General features: G+C 41.0%; 1 pseudogene; it reads right to left on the bottom strand.

Annotated features, from left to right (window-relative positions):
• Nucleotides 1-8,496: 8,496 nt before the first annotated feature.
• Nucleotides 8,497-8,736, bottom strand: LOC136138571 (transmembrane protein 258 pseudogene; annotated as a pseudogene).
• Between the last annotated feature and the right edge of the window lie 3,057 nt (nucleotides 8,737-11,793).

Below are 11,793 nucleotides of genomic sequence, written 5' to 3'. Positions count from 1 at the left end.
AACTGATGGAGTCAAAAAAAATTTGAGACTTATGTAAAGTATAATTCCATAGAGACGTATGTCTTAAGCTTTCCTGGTCTGTCTAGAGCTATGTTCCTTAGAAACAGGATTTATCCACCTTTGTATTAATTACTGTAAGAAGTGTCCATGAATTATCCATCACTTGTTTCTACATTTTAAATTTTTTAAAGGCTTGAGATAGGGGAATTCCCTGGATGTCCAGTGGTTAGGACTCTGCACTTCCACTGCAGGGGGCACGGGTTCCATACCAGCGCATGGCCAAAAAAAAAAAAAAGAAAGAAAGAAAGAAAAAATAATAAAGGTTTGAGATAAAAGTGGGGCCTGTTGGGTATTGGGAGCATAAGCAAAGCCTACTCTTAAAGGTTCTTTATTCAAATGTTGTAAACAAACATGGAACATCCCTTGAACCCAGTTCAAGCCCTTGGATGTACAACAGGGATTGTTTTACTTCCTGAACAGGCAGTTTTCTGAGTGTTGCTTAGAGCCAGAGATCTCACACTTCTGTTTGAACTTTTCCCTCTCTTCTGGACCATTTATATATCTGCTGCAAATCCTTGATGTCAAATAGTCTTTTCACAGGTACCTTCCAACAGTGAGGGAATTGAAGTATCTCCAAAATCAATTTCTAACTCAGGCAGAATGCCTTTTATAATGTCAATAGTCAGAAGAGCTAGGAAGTTCTAGAAGCAAACAGAGGCCCATTTCCTATCAATAAGTTTGCTCCTTTTTAAAAGTTTTTTCTCCACTTTATTCCTGCCGTGACTTTGCAAAAATATATAGCTTTCTCAACTTCCCTGAGAATGAAACTAACTTTATTTTTCTAATCAATGGGAACACCACCAATTCTTCCACGATGATCAGAATCTTCTGAGGTTAAGGGCTTCTCTCTTTTTAAGGCAAACAACTTCTTCTTTTAAACATAGTTCCAGGTCCATTTACTTGATTTGATTAGGGGCACAGAGCAGAAAGCCTGTGATCTTAGCTCCCACGCTCCCCTTCCCCTGGACCCCCCGGAGACTAACTCCCAGTGTGCAGGTAGAGCCGAGCCTGTGTCGCATTCCTGAAGGAGCCCAAGATGTCCATTGAGATGCAGCTGGGGGAGGGGCAGGAAAAGGAGAAGAGGAGGCCTCTCTGTGCCCCCAACTCCAGCGATCATCCCCAAGCCAAAAGAGAAAATTGGCTGTGTTATTTTTACACTTGAGGCAATTCAGTGAAATCCAGGCCTTTATCTTACCGGTTGCGTTGCTTTCTCAAGTGCAAAATCTTTAGTGGTCATTTAAAAGCCACCGGAATATTTTCTCCTTAACACTGGTTCCTGCCAACTTGAAATTGGCTTTCTCAGTTCTCTCTTTCTCATCTGGGAGGAACCCCGTCGGACTTCTGCCTACAGATGATAAAACCCTGCCCCATGTCCGCACCAGATCTGTCCTCCGAGTCCAGCTCGGGAGGCTGGCTGAAAGCAAGGGTGACCACGGGGACACGGGGATGATCCCAAAGAGCAATTAGGCTGCTGCCCGGGGCCTGGTGGTTCCTGAAGCTCATAGTTTTTCAGAACTGCACTGGTAGGGAATTGGGGAGGAAACTATGGTAAGTGAAGACCTAAAATGACCTGAATGTCCTCAGGTATAACATGGAAATGTTCTCCAGCTCTCTGAGAGCTGTCCCAAGGTTAGCACATTAGGGCCTGGTACCAGACAGATACTGGATAAATACTTACAGGATGAATGAATAGACACACTGCTAGAATGAACTAAACATAAACACTAGGGATGTTCTTTATATTTTCTTTCAAATGTTTTGATTTGAAAAATGTCTTAGCCATTTCCCCCATCTTGTTTCCAGATTCAATCTCCCCAAGTTTATGAACATGACGGTTACTGGCCCAAAGACCCCTTCATACCATTAAAGCTTCATACGCCTTCATACCATCAAAGCTGACTGCTATGATGGCATCCCATCTCTCTGCCCCCCTTAACTTTGAGCACGCCAGTGGGAAGGTTGGAAATATTTATGCCCCTGAAAATACGTCGAACACTATAATATTCTCAGGGCTCTCTACCTGCTGCTTGTGACCACCAAGAAAACAGTCTATGAACTGCAGAGGTGGGTGTGAGTGCTTCCCTGTACTTGCCGACCTTCCTCCCAGCTGTGAGATGGAGATGATCAGATGACAGGACCTCAGCCCTTGCCAACAGAAGGTTGTGAAGACCAGTGGGACTGGAACATGAATGGCTGCTCAGTCTACGCTCCGGGGGTCCCAGGACGAGAGCTTCCCAGGACCAGCACCCCAGGGGGCATGGCACTCAGCACCCACTCTCCTTAATCAATGTTGTACTGATTTGATCAGTGGTTTTCAAACTCTGTCCTACACAATCTGAGATGTTCTGCCCAGGAACCATGGTGAAGGATGGTGTGTGAGCAAAAATTCAAGCATCCCCTCTTCTACATTGAACAGCCCCACTTTTTGTTTTTTAATTGATTTTGTATGTTAGGTTTCTGCTCTTTTATGGGAAGGTAATGCTCCATTCTTCAAACAACAATGATAGCTCACGAGGCCAAAGATTTGGGTTCTAATGGTTCTAACATGGGACTCTGCTTCCTATAGGCACTTAACACATGCTCATTCAATTGAAGAGGCACTGCCTTCTCTGAACTTCATTTCCAAATTGAAACATTTGGGACTGAGTTTCCATTCCTGTGACTCACTGTAGGAAAACTGAAAAGAACCTGAAGTCACCCATGTCTTTCTGCTGTTGTTTACCCAAATCAACACCTGTTGTTTACCAAACACCTAGCTTATAGTAAGCACTCAATGCATGTTGTTGAATGGATAAATGACTAAATGAATGACGTGTGATCCTGCACAAGTTACTTGCCCTCAAATGTAAAATGAGCCTAAATCCACCTATTTTGCAGTGTATGGTGAAGATATAATGAAAGAAGATGGGTAAATTGTTTATCACATAGTAGGATCAACGAATATTCACTTTATTTTCTTCCCCTTCATGTAAACAGTAGACCTTATTCTCTCTCTCTTTTTTTTTTTGTGGTACGCAGGCCTCTCACTGTTGTGGCCTCTCCCGTTGCAGAGCACAGGCTCCGGACGCACAGGCCCAGCGGCCATGGCTCACGGGCCCAGCCGCTCCATGGCACGCAGGATCTTCCCGGACCGGGGCACGAACCCATGTCCCCTGCATCGGCAGGCGGACTCTCAACCACTGCGCCACCAGGGAAGTCCCGACCTTATTCTCTTTGACCCTCTTTTCCGGCCACGAAATCACTTAATCTGATGGAAATAATTGATGGACCAATCACATCTGATTTCCATAAACAGGGTAGGAGGCCTAGCCTTCATATTTCTGTCCATACAGAACTTGGCCAGATGCCAATGAAACTAATAAATATACTGACATACTGTACAAGTTTGGGATACATAAGATCTTTGAGTGATTACTTTGATGATGGAAAGTTATCATGTGATACCAGAGCAATAAAGCAATTTAATTACTTTTCTTCATTTAAAAAATTAGATGGTGGAAACCTTTCAACATTTAGATGAGAATAATCACCATGGAATCCATAAAGATGTTGTACATAATTACCTAGAATTGGTACTTCTCACTCACAGATCTACCTGGGAGACCTTAGATAATATTTAGAAGCAATTTGGGGATAAGATTCAATATAGGTAAAACTAGATTAGGGTTATATCACTTGATCAGGGATTCTTGTAATGGACCATGATGAGATAAATTAACAGAATTCTACAGATGTGGAGGCATTGACAGCCGAGTGCACAGCTACTAGCAGGAATTTGGGACGCATTCAAAGCTTTGAAAGTTAAACTACATGGTGGTGAACTTAACAACATGGAAACAACTTTGCTCTTCTCCATGACCTATGATCTTGTCAAGGCTGATGATCAACTGCTACACGTGGCCACAGTGGATAAATCCTAATTAGGCACCTTTTCAAAAAAGTATAGACTAACAGGGAAACTAATAGTTCTTTTAACTTTGAAATGGTTTTTTTTTTTTTTTTTTTTTTTTTTTCAGTACGTGGGCCTCTCACTGTTCTGGCCCCTCCCGTTGCGGAGCACAGGCTCCGGACGCGTAGGCTCGGCGGCCATGGCTCACGTGGCTCACGTGGCTCCGGGCCCAGCCGCTCCACAGCATGTGGGATCTTCCCGGACCGGGACACGAACCCGTGTCCCCTGCATCGGCAGGCGGACTCTCAACCACTACGCCACCAGAGAAGCCCCTTGAAATGGTTTTTAAATGAGAGTTCAAAGCCAAGTGATCAAAATATGTTTTCTAGCTAACTCTTTAAAATCGTGCTCTATTCCAAAGGACACTACATCTTTATGAGGATAAGTTATGCTGTGCTTTGAATTTTGGAGGTATTGAGGTTGCAACGTTGGGAGAAGATTATTGTTTGAACAATTTTACGAAGAACTAGGGAGAGGGGACAGCTATAGAGCTGTTCAGACCAGCTGCAGCCAGTGGACCCTTGCTGGTTTTGAGTGATTAACTCTGAAATGCTCTGAAACCATCAGCTTCAAAATCTACCCCAGATTTTTTGTGAGGGATGGATATTGTGCTTGATGAAATAAAATTCATATTTTAAAACAAGACAAGAGAAATCTAAACAGAAAATTTTTTCTCAGCCCATTTGGGCCTCCTCTCTTCCCTACAGGGTGCATTGTTCATCTGCATTATTCATTAACCAGACTTCCCCAATGGCAGAAATACCTGCCCTGCCACAAAGATCATTTTCTCCTTTCTCCAGCCATGTAACTCCTTAGAAGATAACATTCCTTTCTCAATCCTGTAAGGGGTCATGATGACCCACCACTCACCTTGTGCGTGCAGACTCTTTGGTGAACTTTATGTATAATGCCAACATCTCACTTCCCTTAAAGATAGTGATTGGTGCAGAACAGATGGGTCAGATGACCTGGGGAGACACGGGGCCACATCTTTTGGATGGTCTTAGCTTAAATACTTACTTATGACCTTATTGATGTCACTAGCTATATTACTTGTATTCTGCCTATTTTGCAAGATTATTGCTCCTTGCATTATCAGCTGTGTGACTGAACCACCGATAAAAAAAATAATGACTAGAGGACTTGAAACGATTGACCAAATATAGGGTTCTATAAGAGCAATGACTTTAACAGTGTACCTCTAGTTATGGGAAGAAGCAACAAGAGGGAAACATTTCCTGGACCAAAACAGGCTCTCCAGGGGCTTTTAGTTACTGTTAATAGAGCCGAGTCCAGTAACAGTACATTGAATGATCTATCAATGAAATCCTTGCCTGATCTGGGAATAAGCATTCTTAGCACCGTGGGACAAACCTGTCATAAAATGTTTCCCAAACCTTGATTGAAATTAAGACCAAAAAGGAAGAAACTGTAACATAAAGACTATTGTCCACCATCCAGTTCTACAAGAATCAAGTCATTAGCCACTGCAGTCACTGACCTACAGTACACCCTGAAAGAATTCAGAGCAAAGATCAGGATGAGGTAATTTGTGTTCTGGGAAAAACGGAAGAACTGGGCCTCACATAGATATATTCAGGAGAAAATTTTATGAACCCAGTTTCTTGCATCTTCCCATACTTAGAAAAGCACTAAAACTTGCGAATAGCAGTAACCTTCTACCAAGACGTGTGCTTGATCGTACATACCCCTTCTCTGAAATCACATATATACTGGCCTCCCCCTTTACATCTTTGGAACAGTCCTCAGAGCTTTCTGAAAGATTGTCTCCTTGGTTATAATCCCCAGGTTGATGTGAATAAAATTTTCCATTTGTGTTTTAGATTGACTGTTGATTAATTTTTCATTGATCTGTTAAATCTCCCAAACTCTATCTTTTATTACTGAAAAATATTTGTGATATTTGCTGCCTCTGGCACAGCTTATGCTCCCGTGATTTCTTGAAAGCTCACCAACAGTGGTTCGTCATCCTTTACATAAGATCACTAACAACAGCTTAGTGCATATTGAGTTCTTAATATAAGCCGAGTACTGTTCTAAAAGCTTAATACACTATTAACATATTTAACCCTGTGAACTAGGTACTATTATTGTCCTCATTTTATAGATGAGTCACGTAGTGTATGAAGCACATAGTATATAAAACTTGCCCAAAGGCACACAGGTATCAATAATAAGTAAAGCAAATATTTGAACCCAGGCAATCTGGTGCTGGATCCTATAAGGTGAACCTTTACACTACACTGTTCAGAAACCTGGGGCAATTGTTTGGCCCTTGACTTCTGTCATATCACCTCCTCCACTGTACCTGCTTGTCCAGCTTTCTTTCCCTCCACCTGAAGTTTGGTGTGAAGCCTTCCTGATGGATGTACCAGTGAATTTCCTTAGAAACACGTCCATTCAGTTGTCTTCTAAGACCCACCTTCTTGTCATTTGTGCTTTACCAAATGAGCCATCTGCAATTCAACCGAGTTCTTCTGGTTCTGACTGTACATTGCTAACTACCATGCAACAATAAAATAGTATCTGTTCATAGCCATCATTGTTAAGTATTGGTCGGAAAAGCTAGTGTTTCAATCAAATTATCTGTGTTATCTAGTTAAGAGTGACCATGAGTGAGCCACTCAAGGCCCTTCTTTCAACCACCCCACTCTCTCTTTGGTGGGAACTGGTGACTACCCCACTCATTTGGAAAGACTCCATTTCACACACTGGCTCTTGTAGGATATGGATCCTCTATGTTCAAGTATTGTAAGGTGACTTCATCCTGTCCTAACACTATTCTTTGGGTGATTGGTATCATTCAGATATCAATCATAGATTTTTAAAAGTGGTTGTGAGTCTTTGGAAATCCAGATGTAGAGTCCAGAACCTGCTTCATCTCCAGGGTCTTTACTCTGAGTTTCCAGAAACTGGACGCTCACAGAATGATCTCTGTCCTACCAAATCTGTACAGTGCACACCCAGTGTAGCCAAGGCACAGTCCCTGATTTTTAACTAATTTTGAAGTCTGTCTTTAGCTGTCCATGCCAAGAAGATCAGAGAAAGCGAGATTTAGCCTAACATACTCATTCAAAGACTCTCTTGTTTATAAATGAAAATTTCTACAGACATCAGACAAAAGCAGGGCATTTGAAGGCTTTAAGATGACTTGTATTACATCTATCCATATTTCTGCAATTTGTTCTATGGCTGCTCTAAATGTTTCCTAATGTTCCAAGTTATATTTTTTCCTTATATGTGCATTGAAGGGGAAGGGTGGATGTGTGTGTACACACACACATACACACACACACACACACTCACTCACTTATAATTGCCACCTGGAGGTTTGGGGTTGGTCCTGGAGTAGGGCATCACTCAGTATTTGCTTCATGCCTCGTTGTGTCCCAAATACCCTTTTTATTCCTTCCTTCTCCAAAATCTAATCAAGCTCCTTCAGCGACCTAGAGACACCTGCTGGTAGATGCTGATACTATACAAATACTACTCAAGACAGATGACCCAAGACAAGTCATTCAAAATTAAGCCACAGAAGAGCTCTAGAAATGGGGGACTGAGAGGTGGGGTGCTGTACCTAGGCTGTGGCTGTGGAGATAAAATAAAAACCCCTGACTTGAGAAAGATTTGACTTGCTAACCCATCTGTCAGTTCATACCCTAAACACTGACTCGGTTTCCTTCCCTTAGAATTAACTAACAACTAGCGTCATCAGCACAGGCAAAGCCATATTTAATGGAGTGCAGAGTAGGGCTAGCCGGAAGCTTATGAGATTTATTTTGGATAAACTCTGATCCATGTATTACTTATGGGTATTTGGGGGGCCTTTTTAGAGAATTCTAATGGGGGATAATAATAGCATTACCACAAAAGGTAGTTTTGCTTTTTTGTTTTTTTTTAATTACTAAACCAACAGTGTCTGGCACATCGTAAGTGTTATTATGATTTTTATTGCCTGATGATGGGCTTGCTTTGCAGGTTTCCATAACTTTGCAGCTGTGGCCCTGAGTAAATGCTATGAGGATGATGTGGTCCTAGTTGTGAAGGTCAGGGGCAATGCTGGGCAGCTTACCAGCATCAAACTTATTCTGAAGTTCCTATTCAGGATTTCTTTCTTTCCTTCCTAATTCCTTCCTTCCTTCTTTCCTCCTTCCCTCCCTCCCTTCCTCTTCTTTCTTTCTTCTTTCTCTCTCTCTCTCTTTCTCTGTTTCTTTCTTTCTTTCTTCTCCTTCTTCTTCTTCTTTTCTTTCTTTCTTTCTCTTTCTTTCTTTCTTTCTTTCTTTCTTTCTTTCTTTCTTTCTTTCTTTCTTTCTTTCTTTCTTTCTTTCTTTCTTTCTTCTTTCTTTCTCTTTCCACATCTGCCTTTACTCTGAGCAGCAGGTGGGACACTTCCAGCAACAGTTAAAAAAAATTAATTTACAAAAACCAAGATTCAACGAATCCACCTGGTTGGATCACTTAGGAGCTCATACGTAGATGCCAACCCAGAGTAACAGGAAGAGAACTCCAAAGTCAATGGATAGAAAGGCCACCAAGGAGATGAGAAGCTTTTTGTACATATCATGAGTGTGCTTGATGGAGGTGGCTTCATAAACAAAGTACTAGCGAGTGAAGAACCAGCCAACAGCCAGCAGCCCCATGGTCAGATAGGGGAAAACAGCCAGGTTCCCTGGGATGGTGTATCTGTTCGTGGCCTTGAGCTCCATTTTTCTGGACACAGAGTAATCCACCAGTTTGCCCCGTCTGGGTTTGCATCTGCTGCTTTGGACCTTCCTGTTGGGGTTCAGGCAGAGGCTGTGATGGCATCAGGAAGACTACCCAGAATGATCCTGTAAAAAAAAAAAAGTGAGCTCTGAATGGTAAAGATGGTAGACAAGACAAAAGTTGTCTTTCAGCATACAGATGGCCAACAGCCATGTGAAAAGATACTGAACATCACTAATCATCAGAGAAATGCAAATCAAAATGACGATATCACCTCACACATGTCAGAATGGCCATCATCAAAAAGACCACAAATAACAAATGTTGGCAAGGAGGTAAAGAAAAGGGAACCCTTGTACATTGTTGGAGGGAATGTAAATTGGTACAGTCACTCTAGAAAACAGTATGGAGGTTCCTCAAACAACTAAATATAGACCTACCATATGATCCAGCAATTCCACTCTTGGGTATATATCTGGAGAAAACAAAAACACTAATTCCAAAAGGTATAGGCACCCCAATGTTCACAGCAGCACTATTTACAATAGCCAAGATATGGAAGCAACCCGTGTCCATCAACAGATAAATGGATAAAGAAGACATGGTATACACACACACACACGCACACACACACACACACACACACACATACACAATGGAATACTACTTAGCCATATAAAAGAATGAAATTTTGCCATTTGTAACAATATGGATGGACCTGGAGGGTATTATACTAAGTGAAATAAGTCAGACAGACTTATAACTAGTAACTCACTAGTGGTTACTAGTGATAAGAGGCAAGGGGGAGGGGCAAGATAGGGGTAGAGGGTTAAGAGGTACAACTAATATGTATAAAATAAATAAACTACAAGGATAATGTATAGCACAGGAAATACAGCCAATATTTTATAATGATTATAAATGAAGTATAATCTATAAAAATGCTGAATTACTATATTGTATACCTAAAACTTATATAATGTTGTAAATCAACTATACCGCCAAAAAATGTTGTCTTTCAGTGAGTTGTTTTTAAAATCTATAAATGTATTTCTGGAAACTTTGAGTGGAGGATTTGCACAGCAATTTTTAAAAGTCTGAATAAATATATGAACACATAAATAACCTGGTGTATGAACTCGCTGCAGACCCAGGGAAAAGCATGGAAGCCACAGAAAAGCAGAAAAAAGTGATCTCCCTTCTCGGTAGAAGCTTCTCCTTGCTCTGGACCCAGCCATTCGTCATGCTTGATGATATGATTTCTACGTTTCAGGGTTTCCCCTGACGCAAAGCTTACACCCCCTTGTCATATTCTAGGTCTCAGCAATGGGTGAACAGAGATATTCACGAGAAACACAGCATTTCTTTGCTACTGAATGTTGCCACTTTTAGACAGTGTTTTTTTTCCTCAGTTAAACTTAAAACATTGCTCTTGATCAGCAAAAGCTTCTTCCTCTCAGGGCTGCTTGCATCTGCCTTGGATGTGCATTTTAATGTTACTTCATGGTGAGGAGAATTGGGGGCATTTTCCTCCTTGCCCTAAATGATTTCCTAAGAGTTTTAAGATCATTGTGCTTTATGCATAGACTCTACATCTAATCTGGATGTAAAAATTGTTATTATCTATGCATCATGACAACAAGAGGGGTTTTATAATTTGAGAGGGCTAGATTAGCTTAAGCTACTGAGATAGAAGATGTTATGTATATTTGAGATACAACGTAGGGATCTCGTTGTTCAGTTTAAATTGGGTCAAAATGCCAGTGAAATGTAAATGATGTTCATATGATATTTTAACATGCCGTCTTTTTTCTCTTTTGAAGATGACGTTGGCACACCATTGTAATCATGTCTGTCAACAAAATGACCTTGAACTCCATTAAAAAATGCAAATAACTTTGCGCATAGAATTTGATGCCAAGATAAACATGCAAACAAAGAATTTCAGGTTATTATTTCCTGTACCTCAGTATCAGTGATAAATGGTTCTCAAAAAATACATAAAACAAAACACAAAAACAATGCTGATTGATTTGCGATCTTCCATAATATAAATACTTCTGTTGTGGCCAATTTTGAGCTACCAACAGTTACTAGCTTACAAAATTCCTGAATACTTAACAGTTAGATCTGGTGAGCTGGCATGAGCTGCTTCCGGGGCACCACTGTATCTATTTCTCTTTCATGCTCTCTTACCTCTGGGCCTTTGCACCTACTGTTCTTTTTGCCTGGAATGCTCCAGTGACCTCTCTCCTCACTTTGCAAGTTGGCTCTTCACTTAGCATCATTGGAATCCTTAAATGAATTAAACAGTGGTATAAAGCACTTGGAATGATGTCTGGCATACAATGAACACTATTTAAGAGATGTTTATTAATATTCTTTTCCTTCACTGACCACCTAAGACTGAATTAGGTGTTCTTCTGTGTGCCCAGCCTGCTGTGCTTCTCCTGTGGTGCCTCCCTGACTCTGTTGTACTGGCTCCCTTTCCAGCCCTTGTTGAATCAACCTCCATAATAGATGGACTGGCTTTGTTTACTGTTACATCCCTGCCTGGCAGAGTGCCTGGAAAGTAGAAGACACTCAATATATATTTGTTAAATAATAACCTGATAGATCATTGAATCTGTTATGTACTACCAACTTGAATGAGGAATTAAGAAGGTCCATGTGGATGTCAAGAAATTGTTATAAGAAACAGGTAGAGGGGAAGATTTGGTGATAGCTAAAGAAACTGTATTTTCTGAGGATGTCTAGACTCTTATTTGTGCTGACAGAAAAGGTGTTCTTTGTTTGGACTAACCAAAGTGGAGAAAGTTTCAGTTAGGGTCTTCCGATGTTTCCATAGACAATCCCATTATCATGTGGGTGTCGGGACTTCTACACTGTGCCAACTGGTGACTTTCTCCAGCATTACAAGAACGCTTGTAATCTCAGGGGCTCTCTCCCTATTTTTATTTTATTTTATTTATTATTATTATTTTTAACATCTTTATTGGAGTATAATTGCTTTACAAGGGTGTGTTAGTTTCTGCTGTGTAACAAAGTGAATCAGCTAT

Source organism: Phocoena phocoena, chromosome 1 (genome assembly GCF_963924675.1).
Source record: "Phocoena phocoena chromosome 1, mPhoPho1.1, whole genome shotgun sequence".
NCBI lineage: Eukaryota > Metazoa > Chordata > Mammalia > Artiodactyla > Phocoenidae > Phocoena > Phocoena phocoena.
This window is presented reverse-complemented; position numbering and strand designations above follow the sequence as displayed.